The 24,970-nt window shown below is 43.7% G+C and overlaps 2 long non-coding RNA genes across 2 annotated transcripts in view; one reads left to right on the forward strand and one right to left on the reverse strand.

Moving 5' to 3' along the window:
* Positions 1 to 320: 320 nt before the first annotated feature.
* The window catches only part of LOC125965588 (uncharacterized), a 98,641-nt gene continuing 73,991 nt past the window's right edge, over positions 321 to 24,970 (reverse strand). The window contains exon 3 of the long non-coding RNA XR_007479650.1: positions 321 to 1,106. This is a non-coding gene — a long non-coding RNA (uncharacterized LOC125965588). The remainder of the gene's footprint in view (positions 1,107 to 24,970) is intronic.
* Positions 7,112 to 24,926, forward strand: LOC117200582 (uncharacterized). Its single transcript, XR_004482176.2, has 3 exons — positions 7,112 to 7,368; positions 21,028 to 21,112; positions 24,632 to 24,926. It is a non-coding gene; the product is annotated as an uncharacterized LOC117200582 (long non-coding RNA).

Below are 24,970 nucleotides of genomic sequence, written 5' to 3' on the forward strand. Positions count from 1 at the left end.
TAAAATGTGTTAGTTTCAGGCGTACAGCAAGGTGATTTATTTACACATATACATGTATCTATTCTTTTTTTTTTTTTTCGGTACGTGGGGCTCTCACTGTTGTGGCCTCTCCCGTTGCGGAGTACAGGCTCCGGACGTGCAGCCTCAGCGGCCATGGCTCACGGGCCCAGCCGCTCTGCGGCATGTGGGATCCTCCCGGACCGGGGCACAAACCCGTGTCCCCTGCATTGACAGGCGCACTCTCAACCACTGCGCCACCAGGGAAGCCCCATATATCTATTCTTTTTCAGACTCTTTTCCCATATAGGTTATTACAGAGTACTGAGTAGAGTTCCCTGTGCTATACAGTAGGTCCTTGCTGATTATTTATTTTATATACAGTGGTGTGTATATGTTAATCCCAACCTACTAATTTATCCCTCCCTACCTTTCACCTTTGGTAACCATAAGTTTGTTTTCTATGTCTGTGAGTCTATTTCTGTTTTGTAAATGGCATTATTTCATTCTTTTTTATGGCTGAGAAATATTCCATTGCACATATCTACCACATCTTCTTCATCCATTCATCTGTCGATGGACATTTAGGTTGCTTCCATGTCTTGGCTATTGTGAATAGTGCTGCAATAAACATTCGGGTGCGTGTATTTTTTCGAAGTATGGTTTTCTCTGGATATAAGCCCAGGAGTGGGATTGCTGGATCATATGGTAGCTCTATTTTTAGTTTTTTGAGGAACTTCCATACCGTTCTCCATAGTGGCTGTACCAATTTACTTTCCCACCAACAGCAGACACAACTATTGAAGCATGGAAAATCCCCCCCAAATAAACCTATAACAAGAGACTCCAGATTGGCCCAGAACCACCTTCTCCCCACTTTATACTCTGCAACTGAGAGGCACTGTGCACGCTTTGCATTGCTAAGAATTCTGCAGCTCTAAAGTAACTTACAGTAAGAAGAAGCTTGGAGTAATAGCTTTCCTCATGGGAGGCTCTCTCCTGGCTTTAAGTGATCTCACTAGGCGCTGCTTGTGCCTCAGCGATGGTGTGGTTGCCCAATTCCAGGTATATTTTCTGGGTTTCAGGCCGCATGTCCAGGACTCTAAAAGCTGTGGGTGAATTAAAGCAAACATCACTGTAACACACATTCACTTTCACTTATAAGGAATCCAAGTCTCAAAAGCAGACAATCCCTTAGGAGCATCTCTTTAAAAGAAACCCACAGTCTCAATGGACATTAGCTGTGTGGGCATTTCTAACAATCCCCTACTAGATGAGTAAGGACTCTCTTGGTTGTGACAGAAATCCAAGTCTACCTTAGACAAAAAGGAAATGTTCTCGCCTTCAGGAAGGGTGCAGGTGCAGCTGGGGAAGACTGGAAGCAGGGATTCCATGATCTTCCTAGAACATTCTCATGGCTCTTCTCTGGTGCTTTAAGTGTCAAATTCATTCTCTCCTATGGAAGACTGACTTTCTCTACTCATCTCTTGCCAACTTCACTACCAGAAAGGAAAAGGCTCTTCTCAACCAAGACTCAGTTAAAACAAGAAGAAGGAATGACACTTGCAGAAGAGGGGCCTGTGACCGAAGCAGGGCCAGTCATTCCTGCTGCCAGGGAACCAGGTGCCCTGAGTGGTCTATCTTGGGTCACGTGCCCTCTCACAAACTATGATTGACAACTTCTGGCTCAAACTGCAGAACTGGAGTAGAGGGGGAGAATGCTTCAAAAGAAAAGTGTTCTTACTAAATGAAAATGGTATTTGGGAGGGAGGAAGGACGCTGAGCAAGCAATAATGGATCTCTATGTCTCGACTCCCCAGGTACCCAAAGGACACATTCACAAAAAGCAGAAGATGTAAACTCAAGTGCTTCTAGCTAGGTCAAGGATGTGTAACCCTCAGAGCCCTGAATTATGCCCAAGGCTTGGGTTTGAGGTTTAAGTAGAACTTGCTCCCTACCCCGCCAACTCAAAAGTCATAGGTCAGTAATCAACGTGCTTAGGAAAAGAGAGCAGAGCTTCAAACGGCAAGGAGGAAGGAATTTGGCAAAGTTACCCACACAATAAAGATCACAAAGCTTCCAGAAGGGCTCTCTCATTCCAACTGACAGAATCAGTGCACTGAGTCAGGAACCCCCTAGGAGGCCTAGCTCTGCCCCAACTAGTAAATGACACCCAATCAACATCTCAGCGATCTGGGTAGATACCAAATTCTCCCGGGTGGTGAGTAGGATTAGGAAGGAGTGGATTGATTGGTGGAACTGTTGCCTCGGCATTTACCCACTTTGTGTTCTGTTGGCCCAGTGGGCTCGAGATTACGGTCCTCACTCACATCTACGGTCAACCAGGAATGAGACAACCCCCTTCAGTAGGGGAGACCAGGGGTCAGCAAGGGGAACCTCTGAGGCTACCCCCTGACATTGACCACTAATTTTTATAAACTCCTAGAACCAGAGAAATGGGCAGTTCTGCTGTTGGTTCTAGAAAATTCTCAAATGAACAGAATTAGACATTTAGCCCCAAATCATAAACTTACCAAATGTTGACCCCCTACTGTATTTGCCAACCAAATAATTACTAGCCTTATAGAAAATTCTGGTTCACTAGAGCACTAAACACCTAAGTAGCACAGTACAACGACTGCAGTATGAAAACTGTCCCAAATTGAAACCATATGAATCTTCACCCTTTATTAAATTCCCTTGGAGACATTTAAGTTCTAGCAACGTATTCTCCCTTTTTTTTGTTGCCATGGAGAAAACAGAATCTCTCTTCCCTGGGGGAAATGAAAGTCCCAGAGAAATTAGAGGCCAGAGTCTCATTGTAATTTTCTAATATATAACAATCAGCTAGACACAGCCTCACTGTGTTCATCCTGTTTACTTCCCTGCACACACCCACTCCTCCCACCCCTCACCTTACTCAGATCCTTTTCTGCCCTTCTCTCTGCCCTGGGAGGCTGGTCCCTGGGAACTGCATCATTGGAGCTCCCTTGCTTGCTGGCTTCTCATCAGGTTCGGCCAATGAGAGCCATTGATTGGAGACTGGAGGGTGGGAAGAGAGGTTGGAAGATTTCTTCCAGCTTCCTCCCTGCTTTGGGACATATTTCTGGCAGTGGCTGTGTACTTGAACGACTACAGATTCTGTCTAGAAACCCCTTCTACCCAGATCCAGCTCTCAGTGGGCTAAGATAACACTTTTTCCTCTCCTTTCTTATTTAAGGGTATTACCAGGTTCCTGCTGTTGCCAGCCTTGGTGACTCAATCACCCTGTTGATTCCCTTAATTCTGTCCATACCTCTGACTGTCCTTTAATTACATCCTCTTCCTTTGACCCACTGGTGTTGCCTCCTGTTTCCTGATGTGACCTTGACTTCACACTTAAATACCCGGCACCAGGTAGTCTGGGTCCTTCTCCAAGAGCAGGATTCCAGGATGTCTTCCACGAAAGCGGATGGAATCATTTCAGCACCTGCATTGTTGAATTAATTCCAACTTGAAGTCTCATCTGTTCCACTTTTCCAAAGTTCCAAAGGGCAACAGGACATAAGGATGTCATAGCACCAATCCTAGACCTATACCACTTAGTTCCAATAGCATTCCCTAAACAAGAGTGATGTTTCCAGAACACAGTGCTTATTACGGTGTCTGGGCCCACATTGCTGTTGCCAGCTGTCGACACTAACACAGACGAGGTGCCGTCTGGGGGAATTAAGGTAGACAAGAAAGCAAAAAGAGAAGAGAAAATCCGAATTTCAGCTTCACTGGATGCCAGGGCATTTGTCAATAATGCTGTTCACCAAACATTCACCCATCTTCCCCATTCCAAGCACAGAAAAGGACTGATTTCCAGGTTCCTTGTGGTTGGGTGGGGTGTTATGACTAGTTCAGCCAATGAATCTTGAGTAGAAATGACTGGAAGTGATGTGTGTCTGTCTGTGGCTGAGCATTTACTATCTGGTGTGAGACTTTCCAGAGAGCTCTTTCCACCAATTTCAAAATTTGGGATGCTTCACCAGCCTGGGTCCCTTAGTGACTATAATGAGAACCCCCAAGTTAATACATTATGAACATGAAGTTTGAGAGAAAAATACACCTTTGAGCACCAGAATGGAGGGACTGTGTGTTACTACAGTACCATCTAGCTTACCCTGATTCAAATTATTTTTTAACATAGTAGAAGTCTAACGAACTCAATGACCTTGACCACTTGCTTCTTTCCAAGCCTTGCCGAAGCCCCACTTGAAGAGCTATAGAACCTGTCATTGCTTATGCTCCAAAAACCAAGTGCAACGCATCCTGTCCTCTGTCTCACACTCTGTAATGTCTTTCTTTAGCCTTTGGATTCCCCGGGCCATGGCTGATTTTACTACTCCAAAGGCAGCACCAAAATCCCTCTTTTCCACCCGTTTCCCTGCAGCATCAGTTCCTCTGGAGAAGCAAAAAATGTCCTGAGTAGCATTTGAGAATGAGTTTCTTGAGATGAGGGAGGAGGAGTTGTGATAGCAGAAGCCATTCTACCCACAAAGATTAAAGAGTTTGCTCTGAATTGCATTGGCTCTGGCCCAGCCGACAGCCCTTCCCTCTCCATGTGGGGTGAGGTTAGCTGGCAGAGACTCATTACACGTGCAGTCACTTCCACAGTTTAATGTCCCAGAGTGAGTCTCCCCTGACCCTAGGAAAGCCATTTCTAATGAAGGCCACGACAACACCCAAGCTCATTTAAGATCCTGAACCAGCCATACACCAGAGACCACAACCTTCTAATAATGTAGTGATTGGTTCCCAGATTCTGTGAATGTACCCACTTGATCTGCCATGATTTTCCAAGTGTTACAAGCAGAGGGGGAGGAGTTTAATAGCACTAGATGGTATTTCCATGGGACTCTAGAATGTCAGTCATTTCTCCAGTTTACAGTGTTCCTTAGAGAAGCACAAGGAACAGGAGCTGAACTGAAAAGCAATTATTCCTTGACTACCAGCTAGACTAGGGTCTCCTCCTTCTGATACTTACTCTTTTTTTTTAAATTTAATTTAATTTATTTATTTTTATACAGCAGGTTCTTATTGATACTTACTCTTTGAAAAAGCTAGGTAGGAGGGCTAAGATGCATAGTAGACAGCTTCCAGTACGGCCTGCAAAGAGTCCCATCTAGTGCTATCCAGACTCAATCTCCAGCAGTGATCCCCACACCTCGAAATATTCACACTCTTATGCAGTCTACTCCCACCTTGTATCAGGATTGGTCTGTGTGATTAACACATGCAGCCGTAGCAATGGCATGACACCTCTAAAATTAGGTTATAAAAGACATCGAAGCTTTGTTTTGGGTTCTCTCTCCCTTTTGGATCACTTGCTCTGGAAGAAGCCAGTTGCCATGTGTTTTGAACATTGAGGGAGCCCTATGGAGAGGCCCGTGTGGTCCTCCTTCCAACAGCCTGGGAGGAACCAAGGCCAGCCAATGCCCACGTGAGTGAGCTTGGGAGCAGATCCTCCAGCACCAGATGCCTGGTGCCCCAGTCAACAGCTTGACTGTAACCTCCTGAGCTAGAACTACCAAAGAAAGCCATTCCTGGCCCTTGAGATTATGTGAGATACTGTTCTTTTAATCTGCTAAATTTTGCAGTATTTTTTTTTTACGTAACAATAGATAATAAAAGGCCAATGGCTCCCTGAACCATGGGACCTTCCCAAACCTCTGGTGGCCAATAGCATACCAGAACTTGAAGCAACATTCAGCCTCTTGGTTCTGCCTTCTGGGGTTGAGTGCCATGCCTCAACGACCCACCCATCAACTCTATCCTTTTGGGAGCAGAGGGGTAAGAGAATAGGAAAGGAATGGGTATACAAGTAGATCTGTGATGAAGAAAGGAGACAGTTTGAGATTTATTTCCACTTTTACACATACCTAGACTAATGCTTCTCTTTATTATCTGTGTAATGGTCTGTTGTTGGCCGAGCTGGGCCTTTCTCATTGTATAGACAATGCCTCTACTTCTCTTCCAAGTGTACCTAAGTGCATAGATATACCGGATGAGAGGTTTTGCTTTGGAAATTGGGGGAGCAGTTTTGGTTGGAGACGAAAGTCTAGCAAGCAAGTGTAAACAAAGGTAGTGAGGGGTCTGAGCTCAACAGTCACAGTGACAGAGGCTGAACTTGCTCTTCAGGAGAGATTCATACGCAGGGCGAGGCTCTGGGCCCAGGAGAAACACTCTGGATCTGGGCAGGAAGCTTTTCTCCCTCTTTTGCTGCTGTAACCCAGGAGCTCAGGCATCTCCAGGTTGGATAACCCAGGATGCATGCCCTTGGCAGTGGTGGGTCCCTGTCCCTCAGAGACAAGATCAAGTTAGATTAAATCACCAGAAGCAGGGCTGACACCAATCTGCAGTTACAGCCCTCCTTCAAAAACACCTAGAGTTGTTTCTGTTTTCCTAACTGGGCCTTTATTAATACAGGCCCCATCACCCAGGAAATCAGAAGAGGAGGAAGATGGGAGACTAAACATGGGCTTTTTTTTTTTTCTCAGACCTATCCTGACACCAACTCGGTGTCTAAAAATTCCATTCTAAAGATAAAATAAATAAATAAATAAATAAAAATTCTATTCTGACACTAGCAGCTGATGGAAGAGAAGCATAGGGCAAGGTCAGGATGCGGGGGTCATCCAGAGCTCCTTCCTTCTCCAGGTGTGCCACCCTGCTGGCACCTCAGCGTGCTCACCAGCTGGGAAGTTCCTTGAACCTCATCATTTAGGGGTGTTTATGGTTGTTTCATTATGTAGGTAGGATTGATTAAACCGTTGGCCATTGGTGATTGAACTCAATCTCCAGCCCTTCTTCCTTCCCTGGAGGTTAAGGGGCGGGGCTGAAACCTTCAACCTTCTCATCATGTGGTTGGTTTGTGTGACAACCAGTCCCACCCTGAAGCTATCTAGTGATCTCTCCTCCAACCCATGAGTCATCTTCCTAGCACACAAAAGATAGTACATTCCAGAGGTTTTAGGAGCTCTGTGCCAGGAACCCAGGACAAAAATCAAATATTCTTTATTATACCCCAGCAAGAGACTTTAGAATAAAGTGACAAAGTTGGGGCAATTTTTGAATCTCCCCAGGAGTACACAGAGGCTGTAGTGCTGGGACTCTGGGCCCCTGCCACGAGTCTCCAAAATGGGCTGCTCCAGGTTGCAGGGGTGTGTCCCACAGGTGAGCTCTGTCATCACTCATCCTATGGGAGCGATGAAACGGTACATGTTTTCAGAAAGGAGCCACTTCAGGCAGAACTGAACTCTCAGAAATGCCTTGCACTACCTGCTCAGGGATTCCTTCAAGCAATGTCCCAGGTGACAGTTTCCTTTGCACTAGGCCAAACCTAAGGTATGGAAAGAACACAGACTATTACCTTGAATATTTAATATTTTTCCCTGGGAGTCTTGAATCATGAAGAAAAAATGAGAATGTTCAACATGTGAAGAAAATGATTCTTGGCTCCAGGAAAAATCAGACTAAGCATATTTTGATTTCAGTATTATAAAGGCAATTAAATTACCTTTATAATATAGCAAATACTCCTATAGGAAAATGATAATTTTCTTTTTAAAAGTGGTTTTATTTTTTTCCCCCTTCTTATTAATTTTTAAAAATCTTGAGTTGACAGCTCTGTTACTGATACCAAAACCCACGGATGGTTCCTTGGCACATTTGACTGGATGAAACTGATGGCCTTGGGTTTCCTGTGCAGCCATACTGGACATCTAGGGAACCAAGTTTGTATTGGCTATAGGAGACTAGAGGAAGGAGTTGGTCTCCTCCTTCCCTAGGACTGGGACTGTCTTCATTTAAAGATAAGGTGGGGTGCACTGTGAAGGGAAAGAACTGAAGTTATGTCTCTTACTTTAGCAGTTTTCTGCAAAGCAAAATATCCTAGAAGCAAACAAAACAGTTCTTGAAGACTTGCCTTATGCTGTTTCCCTGCATATAAGCTTCTCAAAAAATAAAATGCACCAATAAACGAGTTACTTTTTCATTTCCATATGTGGGGAAATGTACAAAGCTCTGGTATATATATATATATATATATACCTACTCACAAGTATTGCAGTTGGTAATGTTTTCATACACTTGCAAATGTTAAAAGTCAAAAGTACTTCAATCTTGTACTCTTTGTAAATAAGCAAAGTTTTGTATATGATTCTTTTACTCATTAAAAGCCTGTAGTTTTCTTTTTTTTTTTTTTTTTTTTTGCGGTACGTGGGCCTCTCACTGTTGTGGCCTCTCCCATTGCAGAGCACAGGCTCCAGACGCACAGGCTCAGTGGCCATGGCTCACGGGCCCAGCCGCTCCACGGCATGTGGGATCTTCCCGGACCGGGGCACGAACCCGTGTCCCCTGCATCAGCAGGTGTACTCTCAACCACTGCGCCACCAGGGAAGCCCAGCTTTTATTGTTTTTAAGGAGGCTGGTCAGGACACTGAAATAACAAAATGCTTTTAGGAATTAAAGAAAAAAGAAAGTAAGGTCATAAAAAATTTTTTTAAGTCAGGCAGTGAGATGCCTGGTACATTTGGGTCACACACATCTGATTTCACATCAGACAATGGCTTATTAAACACTGCCTGGGTACAGACACTGAATATTTGAATATTCAAGAATGTTTATTGTATTGAATGAAGAGAAAGAAGGCTAAATTCAGTCAGCTGTTTGGCTGCTGAATTTTTACATTTTAGGACTTAGTTTCCTCATCTGTAAATTGAGAGTCTTAGATAAGACTTCTAAGGCCAGTTTTAAAAAATACTTTAAAGACTACAGCTTCCGGTTTCTCGTCAACTGTTTAATAGTATCATCTCTGTTAGCTACAGGTCAGGTTCTCAAACTTGACTGCACACTGCAATCACCTGGGGAGTTTTAAACCATCCCCAAACCCAGCCGCTGCTCTGGGATTGACTAAACTGGTCTTGGGTGTGGCCTGAGCATTGCGAGCATGAGAGGTGGATGGGGAACAGTGGTCAAGGGGGTTAGATGCTCCCCAGGTGATTCTAATGTGTCCCGAAATTTGAGAACCACAGGTCTAGGTCCTGCATTAGAATCACCTAGGTTGCTTCTTAAAGGCGCAGGTACCCTGCTCTCAGGCTCAGATTCAGTAGGTAGAGGATGAAGCCTAAAAAGCTACTCTTTAAACAACTTCGTCCCGTGGTTGGTGCAGTGGTTCTCAGAGCCACGACTGAGAGGCACTGCTTTAGATAATAATTCTTGGGTGCTCACTTATGGTTTAGATAAATGGGACCAGCCTTAAGGAACAGCTCCTCCAAATTGGGTTCTATCTTTGGGAAACTGGGAGACAGTGAAGAACACTGGGGCAAGTGGTCATTCTGTGCAATTATTATAGGTTGAGATTTACTTGGGAAAAGTTTGGGATGTTGTCAAGAGCAGGAAAATCCTTCCAGCCACGTGAAATCCCCTGTGAAAACAGAGACCCAGATCTGAACTGTTTAGACAGAGCCACAGGAGACCATACCACAGGCCAGAGTGTCTGGGGCTCAACCAACCTCTTTCTTCTTTATAAAGACCCATCCATGTCTTCTGAGTCCTTACAACCTTGGACATAAGCAAAGTGCTCAGTGACATTCTGCAGTGAATGCTATGGCCCGATGTCACAGCCTTTGGGTGGGCCCATCATATCAGGACACGCAGCACTTTCCTGATGGTCTGGTCCCATACAATCACCAGTGCCCTGCTCTGGCATCCAGGATGCCCATTTCATCTGGACTCTCTAAATAATGGTGGAGAGGAGCAAAGGTGTCTGGTTGGGCGTAGCAGCAGAAGCTGTTGGGGCCCTGTCCAGACTCTTCCAACCCCCTCTGTTTCAGTGCATACTGGTCTGACTTCCATTTCCCAGCACCTGCTTCTCTGCCTGAAGACCTTTTGTTTTATCCTCAAATACAGTAATACACACACGAAGCCCTCAACTAATGACTGATGGGAGTTGGAGTGAGCTTCCTTGCCTCTTGGGTGGGATAAGTCTGAGGTATATTTCCTGCAGTGGTTCCCAGAATTCCTCAAGGGATTAAACTTCAGAGCCCACAGTGGCAAGTAACACACCCTTTATTGATGCTCCCCTTCCTCTCACTTCCCCACTCCCCAGCCTGACCGATTCCATCCACGGATGAGGTTGGCCAGCCTGTCTTAGGAGGTTTCTGGATGGGAAAAAAAGGGAAGACTCTACTACATAAGAGCATTGAGACAGTGACCCTGCCCCACTAGTGAAGCATGGCCCATGAACGTCAGATTCTGAACTATTGCACTAGCCATTTCTCTCCCACAGAGGAGCAAGGTGATGCTAAAAGGTAGTAGACATTCCTCTGTCTTCATGCTCCCTCATGGAAGGGGAAAGGAGGTCCCTTCTTTCATGGTCCATGTTTGTAGTGCTATTAAGCCCATTCCTCCACTGAGCACAAGTCTACTATGTAGGTAGACCTATTAAATCTCTTTCACGTCATCTCATTTCTCTTTGTCTCCTGGGTCATGCCCCTATCTCAGGCCACCAAAAAGCTGGGGTCAACACTACAGGGCCTCACGTGCAAACTTTTCTTCATTTGCCCCTCCATGTCCTTCTCTCCCCACAGACTGCATCACTGAGGTTTCCATGCCATCTGTCTTCTGCTTAGAATAGGTGGTGTGGTAAAGGCTCTCACTGATGCTAGTCCCCAAGCGCTGCACCATCCTTTCTGAGCTTAATCTGTCCACATCTCTGTAAATGTCCTTCATTAACGTTTCTTCAATAAAACCTTATAAGTGTGTCATATGTTTCCCATGGGAAGCCTGACGTACCCTCTAAATCAGGGGTCCCCAACCCTGATTAGGGTCTCCTCTGTTAGGAACTGGGCTGCACAGCAGGAGGTGAGAGGCGCGCAGAGTGAGCGAAGCTTCATCTGCCGCTCCCCATCGTTCCCCATCCCTCAAATTACCACCTGAACCATCCCCCCACCCCCCACTGTGGAAAAACTGTCTTCCACGAAACTGGTCCCTGGTGCCAAAATGGTTGGGGACCACTGCTCTAAATGATCCCCCTGTAGTATGCCCCTATAATCCATTCTGCACACAGCAGCACAGAGCCACTTTTCTAAAATGCAGATCTGCTACTGCTCCCCTGATTAGCATGCTCCCATGTGATTAACTGCCCTCAGGTTAATTTCCAAACTCCTCCAAGTTCCCACATGATCTGTTCTCATGTTTCCTCTTGTCACCTTCCCCCTTGTTCTTTTCAGTACAGCCAGACTGAAATTTTTAGTTGCTCAAAACCTCCTTGTCTTGAATGTTTACAACATACAGCTGTACCCCCCTCATCCACAGTTTTGCTTTCCACAGTTTCAGTTACCCGTGGTCAACCGTGGTCTGAAAATACATGAATGAAGAGTTCCAGAGATAAACAATGCATAAGTTTGGAATTGCAGCCATTCTGATTCATGTGATGAAACCATGTGCCAGCCTGCTCTGTCCTGATTGGCATGTGAATCATCCCCTTGGCCAGTGTATTCATGCTGTACACATTACCCACCCATTAGTCACTTAGCAACCATCGGGGTTATGGGACCGACTGTCACAGTGTCACATTCACATAACTTTTATTACAGTATATTGGTGTCACTATTCTATTATTGTTGTTAATTTCCTACTGTACCTAGTTTATAAATTAAATGAACATATGCACATATGTATAGGAAAAACATAGTGTATATGGGGTTTGGTACTCTAGTTTTAGGCATCCACTGCCTTGGAATGTATCTCCCGTGGATAAACGGGGACTACTGTATGGCTTTCTGCCTAAAACCTGCCCTCTTCCTCCTTTATCTCCTACCCCTGAGCCCTACAATCTCAATCCTTGATCTGGATAGATTCTACTTGTACGTTAGGTCTTAGTTTCGATGTCATCTCTTCTCCCATCAACAGTCTGGATCAGGGACTTCAGTTTTCGTAGCACCCATTTATTTGCCCACGTGTCCCAGCAAACTATGATGTCCCTGCCTTCCAGAGCTCTCTCATCCTATTTCCAGTCTCAGGAACAATGCCTGGGAAAGGAACAGGATGGTCAACAGCTCAGTAACTATGACATTTGTTCACTGGTTTTGTTTCCTGCAGAAATGACCTCCTTCACTGGTTTTCATTCCTGCAGAAATTATCTCCTGCTCAGCCTGCAACTGTGGCATACAACTAAGAACCTTATAGCGAAAGGAATGGAATACAGGAACTCTCAGGCCTATTGGGATCCTATAAAAAGAAAACAGAAATAGAATGTTTCTCTGGCTTCAGATCACCCCGCTCTCAGGGCTTAATGCTGATGGATGGTGCATGTCCATATTTTAACTCAGCCTCTGGATGTTTGAGAATCCCTCCACATATATAGACCTTTTTGCAAAGATAATTACTATAGAACCAGTCTCATCATCATGTTTTTAAAAAACTCTCACATAGAATTGGATTATGGATTGGCTATAATCTTGTCTTATAAAGCATTCATCATGAACCCATGAACAACTTGACACTTAGCTATTTTTAATAATACTTATATTCTCCCCCCCCCCCCCCGCCCAGATTAAGACCTTGATAATCACCTACCTCTAACAATGCAGTTTCATCCATCCCCTGCCCCTGCTTTTCCTGCCTCAGGTAACTACCATCCTGAATCCTGTGTTGATTACTTACCGGCTTTCCTTTTACTATAACTATAGGTATAAAGAGTATTCATTTGCATTTTAGTGTTTTTAATTTTATAAAAAAGGCATCTGGATATAATTATATATACTACACAAAAAAATAATCCTTTGGATTTATTTTTTCACTTTATTTACTTGGTTAAAGTTCACATGTATTGTTATATGTCACTGCAGTTATTTTGTTCTTTCTGCTGAATAATCGCTCACAGTAAATACATCATAATTTATTCATTCTCCTTCAGGGGACAGGCATTTGGATGGTTTCCAAGGCCACTGCAAATAATGGTGTTACAAACAGTCTATTACATGTCTCCTGTTGCATATATATTAGTCAGAATAAGCTATTATATGCTACAGTAACAAACAACTTTTAAAATCTAAGCCTTAAAACTACAAAGGTTTATTTCTCACTCATGCTATGTCTCCTCAAAGTCAAGAAGGCAGGCTCTGCTCATTATAATCACTTGAAGACTTAGGCTGACAAAATAGTCATCACTTCAAATGTTGACAGTAGGTATGCCAGAGAGGAAAAAAGGGAGCCCCGAAGGATCTGACATCAGCATTTCAGTGATCTGGCATGGAAGTGACACATCCCTTCCACTTAGAATTCACTGGCCAAAACTAGACCTATGGACCCACCCAGTCACAAGGGACCAGGAGGTTCATTTTCACAGAAGAGGGGAGAACCAGATATATTCAGAAAACAGTTTGAATATTCAGCTTTAGGAGATAATGCCAAATACTTTACAACCCAGCCATTCCCCTCCTGTGTATATATGCAAAGAATTTTGCACATTGCTATTTATTAATGCTATCTTCCAGAATGATTGTACCAAATTATACTTCCACTTGCATGATAAGAAATCTTGTGGATGCACAGCTTTTCCAACTCTTCGTGTTGCTAGATTTCAAGAATTTTCTTTTTTCCAATTGAATGGGTATAAAACGGTATCTCACTGTGATCTTGGTTTGTACTCTTTTGATCACTGATGACTGTCTTGTTTTTTATATATGTTTCATCTTCTGTGAAATGCCCACTTATGTCTTTGCCTATTTTCTATATACTTGTAGGACTTCTTTCTATATTCTGAATACTAGTATTTTATAATTAGTATGTATTACAGAAATCTCTCACTTGGTAACTTGTCTTTTCACTTCCTGGATGAAAAACTCTTAATTTTAACATAATCGGGTTTATCAGTTTTCTGTCATGGTTAATGCTTTTCCTGTCTTAAGAAAAATTTCCAAACTCCAAGTTGCAAAAAATGAAACTTTCAAATTCTCAGTAGGAGATAAGTGAATTCTTTAATTCATATAAAGCTATTGGACATGTGTGTGTTTGAGGGTTGTATAAGTTCAATTTGATTTTACTCCATATGGTTAAAATTTTTCAGGGATATTTGTTGAAAAATTGTTCCTTTAACTATAACATGACATACTGTCATGATATGTTTCTGGGGCTCCATATTCCTTTTGTCAATTTGTCTATTTTTTTCAGTACCACCCAGTTTAAATTAATGTAGCATCATGTTTAGTGATTGTATCTGATACAGAAAGACTCCCTTATACCTTTTTCTTTTTTTGTAGATTACTCTTGGCCATTTGACATTCCATATAAGGTTTACAATCATCTTATTGAATTCTATAAAACCCAGCATTAAACTTTCAATCAAACATGCTATAATTCTCCATTTGTTTAAATCTTTAAAAATATGTCTGAAGGTTTATTTTCCCTATACAGGTGTTACATATTTTTTGTTGGATTTATTCTTAAATCCTTTATATTCTGATAGTGTTATAAATGATGTCTTCTTCTCTTCAACTACATTTTCCAATTGTTTGCTGCTGCTATCTAGACATACAACCAAATTTGAATATATATACTATTCTTACATCCAGGCTTCTTAATACATGTTGTTTCTGATTAAGTTTAAAAGAATCTATATACAAGTTACCTTCTATAGCCAACGGAAGTTTTATTTCCTCCTTCCCAGTCCTTATGCCTGTATTTTTCTTGTCTTATTACACTGGCTAAGACTGTCAATATAATGTCAATAAATTAGTGAAAATTCTTATTTCATTTCTAGTTTTAAAATAAATGCTTTTAATGATTCCCTAGTTTAAAATTTCTGTCATAAATGACTATAGAACATTACATGTCTTATCATGAGCTTTTCAGATAACTGTCATGAACTGTGAAGGGTCTGAGATTTTACCCTCCATGCAAGCTAGTAAATGAGACTACCATATCTTTATAGACTCTGGCAAAAGATACAAGGCTCTTGGGTAAGAGATAAGGGACTGTTACCCATGGTGCAGCAGGAAGCATTATCTTCATGCTCATATCTGATCCCCTTGCCCCTCAAGCCCTATGAGAACAACACAGGGCTGCCAAGGTGGATGCTGCACATGCAGTGGATTTGTGCTATAGCTGAGGAAATCTGAATCTTTTAAAATAGGCTACAAGCAAACATGCCCAACGTTCAGCTTGAAGTGAGACATTATCTTTATTATACAAGACAGTTAAAAAAAAAAAAAAAAACCCTGTCATTTGCTTCAGAGAGACAATATCTTTCAAGGCTATCTTCTAGGCAATGATCTTGAAGTCTGGAATAAAGGACATGGGAGCTTCTGCTCACAAAATGTGCATAAATATAAGATCCATGGAGAACTGTCTCTCAATATTTTCTGTTAACCTGTTGATGTGGCAGGTTATACTTACGAGTTTTCTAATATTAAGTGAGGGTTTCCTCAGTTTCCTCTTTTGGTGCTTCCTGCATTAGTTTTTCCAGTATCAGTCTTGGAGGAAGGGGTTAACATTGGCTAGTTCAGCACCTTGGTAGTTCTGGTGGCTTCTCATCCTTCAGTATGGCCGCAAAGGCTCTCTGTACCTACCAAACCTTGTGTGAGGAGGTCAGGTATTCCCCATCCAACTCCAGATGGGAAATTAAGACTCACAGCATTCAGTGATCAGCCCAAAGGCCAGAATGATCTCCACAGTCAAGCTGTCTCATTCGAGGTGTGGGCCGGTATGTCTGACCTTCCACCTGCATCTCCCTTCTCCTACTTTCCCACTCACCCCCAAGATAAAGAAACACACAGCTTGTCAGGGAACAATATTCCCATCAACTTCCTCTACTGCCAACCCATGGCTGTCAAGATCATGCCTCTTCTTAGGCAGTTTTACTTAAATTTCCCAATCAGGCTAAACGGAATACAGAAGAACCATCATGGGGCTCTGCCCCAAGCAGATTTCCAACGGGGACATGTACTGGGCCCACCCGGATAAGAACGAAACCAAGACATGAAAAGGAAAGTAACCATTAGATGACTTCACACCTATCAATCTCCGCTGCATGATCCTTTCTGTCTATCCAGAACCCTCGAGCTGCAAAACCATCCCTAACCAGCATCCCACAGCCAAATCTTTTTCACCTTCTTCTCCCTCCCCCCTTTCAAAGCTTGTCAGTCCCTTGTTCCATCTTAATAATTTAAAGAACCATCTGTACAGTTAGGAATAATAGATGCTGGTAGATTTATGACCTTCCCCTCTAACACAGGCATTTTATCAGAGCTTGTTAAAAATGCTCGTAATTCCATAAGAGTGGTGAAAATATTTAGAGGTAAGTAGGTACCTTGGAGAAGCATATATTAGGGATTGGTATTTTTTTCTTCCCTAGGATTGATTGCTAGATGCTATAAACTACAGGCATGGGAGATACAGCGTAAGAATGGGGATCAGTAGGAAGGGCATTTGGGGGCTTTATCACCCCTGCAGGGACTGGGGATGGGAACTCACGCATCTAAGCACAGGCAAGAACTACAGAAAGGATGCGGTATCCCATCTCTAGATCTCCAAGCCTGCTCACTCTCCTCTTGTACAAACCGTCTGTCTTTTCATACCTGACTATCCTTCTGGCTTGAGAGACCCCAGGAAGGAAGTGGGAGGAGGGCTGGAGAGGTCTAAATGGTAACCTGGAGCTGTTAACTCAGACTTTTTAGGTTTGCCATCAGCTACATGGATGTGCAACCTCCCAATAGCTTTATCAGTAACTCACCTCACCAAATACGCTGTTTCTCACTGAAGTGGGTAGGGAGGAGGGGAAGATCAGTTTTCGACGTGTACCATTGAATGAGTCATCTTCTGCTTTCCTAAAGCCTTTGTAACCACGTCAGAACTCCAGCCATTCCCGAGATACGCCATGTAGCCAACCACCACTGGGTGTACCCAGACACTTCTCCCTCTCCCTAAATTCCCTTCCCCACCTGATCCAGGTAATGTCTTTCTCCCTGTAAATTCAGTCTAGCTGTCATCTGTGAAGTTACCAGTAAAGTCCTCTCCTTTCTGACTGCCTTCCCAAGAGGGGGATTTGACTACCCTCCTTGCTATTTACTAGAAACATCTTCGAGGTGTCAGATGCGGAGGGCCATCGTGCTGTACCGCCTTTGGTAACTGCCTCCCTTTCTAAGCAGAGTTTCCTGGAAGCAAGGAATCCCTTTATCTCTCTCGCTGGTACTTAGCACAGTAGGATTCCTTAAATTTGTTCATAGGACATTTCCCCAGGCAGCCAACAGGATATGTCTCTTCTTTTCAGGGTTTCTCGCCTCATTCCATCAGGCTGAGGGGTGGCAAGAGCTCCACTGTGACCACCATAGTATCCTTTGTGAGTCCTTTCTACCTCACCCTCGCCTGGTGAAGAGTCCCCTCTCAAATCAACCTTCTTCCTAATAGTTCTTCTAATGGGCCATCTGTTTCTGCTGGAGTCTTGACTGATACTTATAACCTTATAAAATATGTTTATAAATACAGTTTATACAGTGTCATTATAAACACGGTTCTTAGGTTTTATAGTTTAACATTTGTTACTACATTGACACAGTATTTCTTCTGAAAAGTAACGTATTGGGGGCCTGCGATCATACATGGCATCTCAGAGGAAGTAGTGAGAGAGGATGAGAAGCCACGTGGCCTTTTAGGGGGATGCTAGCAGGCTGCACAGGCAGCCCTGCTTTGTGGTTGGTGGGCAGTAGTGTGAGCATCTTGCTCTAGAACCCGCTAAGAACAGGGATGAGCTGTGTGCAGTCTCTAGTTTGACAGAGGAGCTGGGCACCCAGTGCCTGGCCAGCTGAGGGCAGGAAGACCCGCTCGGGCTCTGGGTGGCAAGGTTGCTGAGCGCCAGCCCAGGCCAGGCCAGACGGTCCCCTGGGGCGTGTGAGGGTGAGGAACAGGCCTGCTCTGTCCCAGTCACAGACTGTGCAGGCTGCAGGCAGTTTCCTTCCCTCTGAGGTCTCGTCAGTGGGGGACCCACAGCTGCCAGAATGGTGCTGATATCCTTGTTAAATATTTAAATTTCATTTGCCGGAGCAGCAGGTAAGATGCAATTAGATGTTACAGGAAAAGATGCTTCTGAGAGCTAGCTCGTTCTGTATCTGGGGACCCTGCACTCTCCCTTCCACGTCCTTCCTCAGGGCAGCATCATCAGGGAGCCTTTGATCCCCCTCAGGCTAGGCCGACAGCTTGCTTCGGATGGGAGATTGGCTGCAGGAGATGCTGTAAGTCCTGATGGGGCTGGAAAGGGGTTGGAGAAGGGGAGGGCCGTGTGTTAGAGAGGATGGGAAGAGAAAGAGTGTTGCAGGTGCAGGCCAAAGGCTGAGATGTGGGAAAATAGGCTCTCGCGTTTGGGATGATCCTATACAATTGGGGAAATACTAGCTGACATTTACTAGTGTTTTAAAGTTCGCAAAACACTTTCACATTCATTCTTATTGAATTCTCAACAGACCTGTGAGGTCAGATTATCAGTGATAAACCAAATGGGCTTAGAGTTTGGGGAGAATTTCCCCAGAGTCTCAGAGCTGGCCCTCCAACCCAACTCTGACGACATTTCTCTCCAGGCCGTGATATGGGACCCTGTGCCTCACATCCTCTAGACCCACCTCTTACTCCAGTCACTGCTGTCATGTTCTGCCCAGAAGCTCCTCTCACTCCTGACCCCTGCTGACACAGCGGGAAGCATGGGCACAGAGCAGCTGATGTCCAAAGGGACAACTGTCGACCAATGGAACAAAGGAGCCAGTAAATAAGTGCCCCTTGGATGGACATTTCCGGGGGCCCTGATACAGCGCCTAGAGTCTCAGGGAGAGCACCCTTCCTCGTCCACGTCTGTGACCAGCTTGATGGATAACACGTGCTTGTTTTGGAATCCCTTCCTTTCCTGTCGCACTTAGAGATCTGTTTCCTCACTTGATTTCTTGGACTCACTTCTCAAACTGAATTGCCTACACATAAGCCCCTCCTGTAGACTTCGATTTGTGTCTTTCAAGCTAAGACCATCATGATTTCTTTTTCCATCAGTGCAGGTTGGAGGGGTGGGAGCAGGACTGATATAGATGGTTTGCTAATTACCATCTGTATTAACAAGCTAACTGTTGTAACAAGTTACCAAACTTGGTGGCTTAAAACGAATTTATTCTCATTAGTTCTGGAGGCCAGGAATTCAAAATCAAGGTGCCAGCCGGGCCACACTCCCTCTGAAGCTCTAGGGGAGAGTCTTTTCTTGCTTCTTCCAGCTTCTGGTGACTCCAGGTGTTCCTTGGCTTGTGGCTACATCACTCCAATCTCTGCCTCTGTCTTTACATGACCTTCTCTGTCACAGTTCCCTCTTGTTTCTCTCATAAGGACACCTGTCATTAGAGTTAGGGCCCACCCTAAATCCAGGATAATCTCATCTAAATATTCTCAATTACATCTGCAAGGATCCTATTTTCAAATAAGGTCACATTCTCAGGTTCTGGGGGTTGGGACTTTGACATATTTTGGTGGGGGGGGAGCATTATTCAACCTGTTATACAACCCCTTTGCAGAAAATATGGAGATATACAGGCACCTTGAGCTGCGAATCTCAGGATATGAAATCCTAGAATAGAAGGCAGGCAAAGAGAAGGTGTGAGCCCAGAGAAAGTGCTGGAGGGAGTAGAGCCAGGTGGTGCAGTGTGCAGGTGTGGCCAAGAAGCAAGGCTGAGAAGAAGCCAGATGTAACCAGTGTGTGGGCACCTTGCATGGAACCTGGCCAGGCTCTGCAAGCGGGAGCAGGCCCTAACAAGCTGGACCTTAAAAAATATTTCAAAGGTAACTAGATCTCATCCAGGTAACTTTGCACCTTCATGGAAGATGGGATGCACAGGTCTGGAGTATAGCTGCAGACTAGATCTGGTAAGAGACTCAAAGTTCATGTCCTAAAGGAAGTACAAAGGCATTCTCTTCTGGACTAAATTGCCGCCGTGTATTGATGAGATGGAAATAACAAGACTCCTGAGTTTGGTCCAGAAAGAAAAGTACAAAGAGAGCCTGGATGTAAGGAAATGAACAACAGGCTCTGAGCATTGGCTGTCTAGGCACTAGACATTGTGGTGGGTGATATCCAAGTCTAATTAAAAATGCACAACAGCTAGGTATCTTTAAAGTAATAAACACTGATTATAGATACATCTGCTATATACTATATAGAACTTGGAAAAGCATAAATGTTGCTTGTAGTAAAACCAACCTGAAAAAGCCACTGTTGTATTTAATGCTTGCAAAAATGAGATTGCACCGTTTTTAATTACATTTTGTATTTTCACGTGTCAAAGTATATCAACATTTTTTCCTGGTGGTAGAACATTCTATTGTATAGAGCTACCAGAATATAATCACATTGCCAAGTATTTAAATTGTATTTTTGTATATTTTCTCCTATTATAAGCACTACAATGACTGCTTTTATACACTCGTCTAATGACAAATTCTCAAGAGTAGAATTTGCTAAGTTAAAAGGCTATGTGTATTTTTTTCCTTCAAGCCTAATTTTCTTTTATTGGTCAGATGAGATCTCAAGTGTACAACCCAATGAATTTGACAAAAGGTATCCACCTACTCAAAATATAAATCATTTCCACCACCTAAGAAAGTTCCCTCACATGCCCTTTTAGTAGTCAACCCCATCCCTACTTTTTATAGGCAAACTCTATTCTGATTTCCTTCACATTAGATTCATTTTGCCTGTCCTTGAATCTCATAACTATGGAATCATATGGTTTCTCTCTTTTGTGTCTGGTTTCTTTCAGTGAACCTAATATTTTTCAGATTCACCCATATTGTCACATGTATCCACAGATCATTCTTGTTTTACTTTTATATTTTGTATTTATACATTTTAAGTTTTATTTCATTTTAGGAAAAATGCTATAATTTGGCTTCTGTTGATTTAATATTGTTATTTTTATTGTACTGCATGAATATACAGTTGGTCCTCCATGTATTAATATGTGGGTTTTGTATCCACAGATTCAACCAACTATGGATTGAAAATATTTGGGGAAAATAATCCCAGAAAGTCCTCAAACGCAAAACTTGCATTTGCTGAGTGCTGGTAACTATTTACGTAGCATTGACCCTGTATTTACAACTATTTATATATATAGCACTTACACTGTGTTACTTATTATAAGTAACCTAGAGATGATTTAAAGTGGAGGATGTGCATAGGTTATATGAAAATACAACACCATTTTATAGAAGCGACTTGAGCATCCACAGAGGCTGGTATCCGTGGGGATCCTGGAATCAATCTCCCCACAGATACCGAGGGATGACTGTATCACTGTCCCATAATCCCGATTTTACAGAGAGGGCACAGAAAAATGGTGCAGTCCTAGAATGTCAGGGTCTAAAAGATTCCCACATCTTTGCCCCAGAAAATGAGTGGGAGATGATCTAATGCAGAACATTCTAGATATAAAGCTTTAGTTCATAGAAAAAACTGTAAGGGGTTGGGGATTTTCTCGGCACTGTTCTATAGGGTCTCTGAGAGCCTTTGGAACAGACAGCACTCATTTACAACTTCATTCAGAGAAAGACAGGGAGTGGAGGAGAGATGTGGGAAGATGTAAGGGCTGGGCTTCTGGATAGCAGAATTTCTCCCTGCCTGGTAATTTAGCAACTCCAATACTCCCAGGGGCAGTAACTCTGGAGGAGGTCGGTTAATTACTGCCAGGCCACAGAATAAAATTTCCCCAAGAACCCCCGTTTTCTGAGCTAATTAAAAGTTTAATCCGGTGGGACCCTTTCCCGGCAAATTAACATCATGGACTTCGATGAACTGATGCCTTTAATAGACTATGGTATTTTGGCGGACTTAGTCACAGTTGTAACTCCTCTCCTTAATGAGGTCAGCTAGGCTAGACCCGGACATTCAGGTCATTGGCACCACGTGGACCAGAGCGGTGAGGATGGAGGAGAGTGAAGTTCAGTTAGGAAAAGCCCTTTCAGTGGGCTCATTCATTTTTGACCAACTCTATTTATGATCAGAAGCAACTGACAGGAAATCAGTTATGCTGTAGGAGTTCACTCAATCACTGGGGTTCTTAGAATGCCAGGCACTGGGTACAGGAAGATAAATATGACTCTTTCTACCTCTAGGAGTTAGGAGTCCAGAGGGAAGAAGACTTCCAACATCCTCCCGTCCCCACAGACACACATTCACAGTTGTTCCTGTGAACTAAAGATTTATATCTAGAATGTTCTGGTTAATAAGCTACTACAGTGGACACATCCTAAGTGTCACTCTGTTGTTGCCCTGTGAATGTTAACAAGTACTATGGTGTACCCGCTCTACCAGCATTGTGGGGTAGAGGAGGGAATACAGAAGCAAGGGGAACTCTGGTTAAGAGTCACTATCACTTTAGTCTGGAGGATGGTCTTATAAAATCTAGAATATTCGACTGCCTTAATTTCAGATGGAACCCTATCTACAAATTATTTCAGGGCTCCTCTAAGTACAATCAGGTATCAGGAGATTGGGCTGATAATTCGATTGGAAGTACTCATGGAATTTTAGTTGTCAGACTTTAAATCATTTTAACAGCGGCCTCTATTTTCTGAACCAAAATCAGACTAGGGTCTAAAGTAATATGGTTCCTGCTGCTACAACTTCAACCCATTCCTTCCTAAGACTGGTGCAATAAAATGCAGCCATGGACACTACCTACCTCACTGGCGATAAGGTCATGGTGGAGACCTCTATCTAGCTGTCCCTCGTGGAGGGGGTGTTGAGGGTTCTAAATAAGTCCTTAGAGAGGTCCAGTCAGCTCAGGGATCTACTAAATTATCCAAGAGGACTTTGGAGGAAAATAACGGGAAATTCTCACCCTTACCAACAGAAAAATCAGGGGTTTGAGTGCCCTGAACTTTCTCAGGCTAGGCTCTCCATCTTTTCTGTAGCAGGTGCCAACATGGACACACAGGACAGGCTGGGCCCAAGAAGTGTGGAACAAATGACCATAAGTGCCCTTCATCCCCAAACCCTCACCTTCGGAATAAGCTCCATCATAAGGGAGTTTTTCCTTAAAATATCTTGCACACGCTTTCAAATGTATGGTGAATATTCCTACTCTATCCTAGGCTGCTTTCTCCACCCACCCTGAACGTCTCATTTCTTGAATTCATGCAGACGTTTATTATTATTATTCTTTTTTTTAACAGAACACTTTCCCCCTCTTTCTCCCATCCTTCTTTTCTTGGCTAATTGCTACTCATTCTTTAAGTCTTATGTCTTCCAGACTTCTGAATAGTCTAGTACCTCCCGTAGCAGAGAGCATGCAGCAGACATTACCACTATTCACTGATATCCTTAATGGCACGTTTACTTCCCCACTCCCTTGAAGTGTGCCCATGTGACATGATTCGGCCAATGAAATGTGATGTGTCACTTCTGGGTAGAAGCATTTAAGTACCTATGGCTGACACACCACCTCTCTGGTTCCCCTGAAACCTCAGTAATAGTGGAAGCAAGTGTTGATATGGCAGTACAACGTCACATGAGAGACAGCTACTCTGCAGGGTCACCCCAGAGTAGATTTTACATGAGTGAAAGATAAACTTTTGTTGTTTAGAGACCCTTTTAGAGATGTTTGTTACTACAGCGTAACATAGCATATCCTGCCTACTACGCGGTATTAGACTCCAAATATTCTAGTTAGGTATCAATGACTCAATGTCTTACTCCTGGGGCTGCTGTTGTCTCTACCTTGAGTTGCCCATTCATGTTTTTATTTCCCAAAGCACCGCAAGCCTATTGAATTCGTTACAAAATTTGAAAGCTGTCACTTAATACATTAACATTTTAACTGTTGCTCAATGAAGTACAGCGTAGGTTGGGACAGCACTCTAAATCTTACAGCTATGCCATCTGAAACTCTTGGTCTTCAAGATTACCATGGCAGGAGAAGAGAATGAGAGAGGAGAAAACATCAGAATACATGTTATGCCCACTCATATTCCATTGGCCAGAAATAGCCCCACCCTAATTGCAAGGGAAGCTGGGAATATGAGGAGCACATGAAGTATTTGGTGGAAACCAACTGTCTCTAATTCACCTACTATCCACCCTTTGCTGAAAGGCTGGGGGTACAGGATGTGGGATTACACCCCTGCAAAGCCGGAAACAAAACGAATGATAAAATCCTTCTTGAAATCCTCAGCCAGCCCCATCCCAGGAATTTCTTCACTTCTCTTAGAACCCAACTGCTAACCTCTCCTGTTAAGTATCCTCCTCTCCTTCCCAGTGAAATTCAATGGACGCTCACCCCTCACCCCACGTGGTACCTGTTTTGCCTTTCCAAAGAAGGGAGGTACTGATGGTCTGAGCCATCCGCCACAGTCCCACCTGGGTACAAAAGCCCTTCCATGTCCCCCACTTCTTGTTTGTAGAGAAAAAGCTTTCTGCCTAGGTCCTAGACCTTCCCTGAGTTCCAAAGGGTAGATTCCAGCAGTTACTAATTAGGAGAGTGAGGAAATGCACCAAGAACAACAGTGCAGGATGGGGCCGGTTCCGGTTTCTCCTCAGGGGATATGCACAACGATCTGATACATATCTTGAGTTCTTCTACAGGAACTGAGGCCCCCACCCACGTGGAGGATGGCAACTTCAGGCTGAGCACGAGCACAGGGACCCCAGGCTGGTTGAAACCAGAAGGCTAATGATTGAGATTCTCAGAACGCCACCTGTTATCTCACCAACCAATCAGAGGAGGGTTACACACCCTGCAGCCCTCCCCCCAGGTTTTGCCTATAAACACTTCTTTCCTGAAACCCCTCGGGTCTTTTGAGCGTGAGCCACTGGTCGTCCTCATTTATTGGCCCTGAAATAAACCTTTCTCCGCTCCAAAGTCAACATTTGTGTTTGTTTGGCCTCACTGTGCTTGGGGCACAGGAACTTGGGTTCAACAAC

The sequence above is a fragment of the Orcinus orca genome, chromosome 10 (genome assembly GCF_937001465.1).
Source record: "Orcinus orca chromosome 10, mOrcOrc1.1, whole genome shotgun sequence".
Lineage (NCBI taxonomy): Eukaryota > Metazoa > Chordata > Mammalia > Artiodactyla > Delphinidae > Orcinus > Orcinus orca.